This window comes from Triticum urartu, chromosome 7A (genome assembly GCF_056163025.1).
Source record: "Triticum urartu cultivar PI428250 chromosome 7A, HENAU_Tu73, whole genome shotgun sequence".
NCBI lineage: Eukaryota > Viridiplantae > Streptophyta > Magnoliopsida > Poales > Poaceae > Triticum > Triticum urartu.
In genome coordinates this window covers 711,246,980-711,250,617 of record NC_141879.1, presented here as the reverse complement: position 1 = coordinate 711,250,617, position 3,638 = coordinate 711,246,980, and positions in this window count along the sequence as shown.

Below are 3,638 nucleotides of genomic sequence, written 5' to 3'. Positions count from 1 at the left end.
GATCCAAGCAACTTCACTCCTCGAGAAGCTGCGGATAATCAATTAAACGAGAATGCTCTCTTCATCATTCAAGATGCAATTCCACCCGAAGACCTACCTCATCTTCGTCCCTTCGCCTTGGCCAAAGATGCATGGCATTGTGTTGTCTCTCTCTACCGGGGAAGCTCAAGCATTCAATGCTCCAACTATGAAGTGGTGCAAGATGAGGCTGATGAGTTTGCTATGAAAGAAGATGAAGAACCTCGTGAGCTTTATCGGAGAGTAACCAAACTCGCGGTCTCACTACGAGATCACGGGAGCAAGGACACGGATGACAATTGGATCAAGCGCAAATTCCTCAAGGCAATGATGCCCTACCACAAGGCCATGTCCTCTGTCATTCGTCAAAGACCGGACTTCCACACTTTGACCTCAAGCGAAGTGTTGGATGAGTTTGTGGCCATGAACATTTTGGACAAGACCGCCGACAATGCGGTGCTCCGTTCTCAACGGGCAAAGAAGTCTAACCTTGCATTGAAGGCCAAGCTCACCGTTGAAGAAGAAGAAGAGGAAGAAGAGGAGAGCAACCCCGAAGATACGAAGTATGCATATCATGAACACATGCACTTGCTTCAAGGCAATTTTGGAGCAAGAAAAACTCGAGGCCAAACTTTAGCAAAAACAACTCGAGTGGCACGAGGGGCAAGCAACGTGTAAGGACTTGATACAATTGCGGCAATGTGAGTCATTTTGTTGCGGAATGCCCGTATGAGAAGAGGGAAGACAATGGTGGCAAGCTCATCCGAAAGGACAAGGCCAAGTCGTTCCCCAACAAGAACAACTTCACAGAGAAGACTCCTCCCAAGGCGTTGGTGGTACAAGAAGAGTACAATGAGGATGATGACGATGATGAAGATGATGAGTCAGTTGCCATGGCCTCCATTGCCATTGCGACGACTTCACGGGTGTCTCTCTTTGACTCACCCAATGAGAGCATCGCCGCCAAGTGCCTCATGGCTAAAGCCACCAACAAGGTAACCCCCAACATCAAAACTACCATCATTAATCATCCTTCTACGACGGATAGCATTAATGAACTTGAAGGAGCTAATGTGGAGGCTAACGAGTTTGAGGCCTTTATGGGCAAACTCAAGGGAAAATCCAAGAAGTACTTTGTTGCTCTCCTGGAACAACTTGGTGAAGCCAATGACATGATCGAGGCTCACGAAGACACCATCACTAAGATGGAAGGGCATAGTCGTGACTATGCCGATGAGATTTCGGATCTTTTCAATGCTCTTGAGGAAGAGCGTGGTCTTCGTTTGGCTCTTGAGGAGTCACACAACATTGATCATGCTAAGTCAAAGAAAGATTATGATCATGTCCTCATAGTTTCTCATGTGCTAAACTCCGAGAAGGCCGAACTTGAGGTTGATCTTGCTAGACTCAAAGAGGAGTTTGATCTACTTGACAAGGCTCACAAGGTCTTGAAGGGTGCTCATGCTAGCCTCAAAGAGTCTCATGATCAACTTCAAGTAAAGCTAACCAAGGAAAAAGCCACTTTCCCTCGTATGATGTTAATTGATAATGCAAATGCTACTAACCCGTGTTGTGAGCATGTGCATCTCTTTGAGGAGAACGCTAAGCTAAAGGGGCAACTTGAGAGAGGTCTTGCGACTTGCATATAAGGAAAGAAGAACCTCAACGATCTCTTGATCAACCAAAAGGGAGTTGTGGCCAAGGAAGGGGTTGGGTACGTGCCCGACTCCAAGAACAAGAAAAAGAATGACAAGACCAAAAGACCACCTCCTCTCATGCAAACCTTTGTGAAGGAGGGAGAGAGTGCCTCCGAGGAGAAGAAAAATAACACTGCAAAGGGCGGCAATGTCAAGAAGGGCAATGCCACCCCTCCCAACAAAGCCGGCGATTTTAACCCTTCTTATGTGTTATGCCGTGCTAGTGATGGGCATGTTTATGCCAAATTTGTTGGTTCTCTTCATGAGTACATTGAATGGTCTATTTGGGTTCCAAAGACCCTTGTTACTAACATCAAAGGACCCATTACAAAATGGGTACCTAAAACCAAGCATTGATCTCTTGTAGGTGTTTGCTTCCGGTGGTGGATCATGGTTGCTCGATAGCGGAGCTACAAATCATATGACCGGAAGCAAGGACTTGGTGGTGGACGTGCACAAGGTTCCATCTATGCCCACCAATGTCGAGTGGGGTGACGCCTCATCTTCTAAGGTATTGGGACTTGGCAAGGTGGTCATCTCTCATGATCTCACGATCGAGAAGGTCATGCTTGTTGAGTCCCTTGCATACAATTTACATTCCGTTCGTCAACTTGCAATCATGGGCTTTGACACTTTCTTTGATATCGATACCGTGGCCCTCTTGTGGAGCAAGACTCTTAAAGTAGCCTTTGTTGGGCATGTCGAGAACGGTCTATATGTGATTAACTTTTCGGAGCGACTCACTAAGACCGCGACATGCCTAATGGCTAAAGTTGATGTGGGATGGCTTTGGCATCGCCGTTTAGCCCATGTCAATATGAGATCTTTGCAAAGTCTCCTCAAGGGGGACCACGTCCGTGGACTAATGAATGTTAGTTTTGCTAAAGATCGTGCTTGCAGTGCCTGTATCGAAGGAAAGCTACATGAGAAGGCTCACCCTCCCACGACTATCATTTATTCGAAGAGGCCTTTGGAGCTCCTTCACATGGATCTCTTTGGGCCTCCATCCTTCGATAGTCTTGGAGGTAGGAAGTATTGCTTGGTGATTGTGGATGACTACTCAAGGTACACGTGGGTGTATTTCTTCAAGAGGAAGAGCGAGACCCAACAAACCGTCATTGACTTTGCAAATGAAGCACAACGTCAACACAATGAAAAGATCTTGACAATAAGAAGTGACAACGGCACCGAGTTCAAGAACTACACCTTGGATGAATTTCTTAGTGATGAGGGAATCAAGCATCAATATTCCGCACCCTACACCCCTCAACAAAACGGTGTTGCGGAGAGGAAGAACCGGACGTTGATGGATGCGGGAAGGACCATGATGGCGGAGTTCAAGTCTCCGTACAACTTTTGGGCCGAAGCCATCAACACCGCGTGTCATGCATCCAATCGGCTCTACCTCCGCAAGGGCTTAAACAAGACTCCATATGAGATACTCACCGGTAACAAGCCCAATCTCAAGTACTTCCAGGTATTCGGGTGTAAGTGTTTCATTCTCAAGAAAGGTGTTCGGTTGTCTAAATATGAGGCTAGAGCTTATGAGGGCATATTTGTTGGTTATGCTACAAACTCTCATGCTTACCATGTCCTCAATAAATCCACGGGACTTATTGAGGAGACGTGTAACGTGGAGTTTGATGAGAATAACGGCTCCCAAGTGGAGCAAAGTGGCACTTGTGATGTAGGTGATGAAATTCCTCCCCAAGCCATAAGAAGAATGGGTGTTGGCTTTATCCTACCCATTTAGGAACCCCTTGTGGCCGAAGGAGAAGGACAAAGCTCCACTCAAGTGGAGCCATCACCAACCCAAGGCCCACACGCTTCCGAAGAACAACATGAAGGCCCTCATCCTCAAGAACATGACCAAGGACAAGATCGCGCTCAAGACGGTGTTGACACATCAAGTGATGCCCAAGG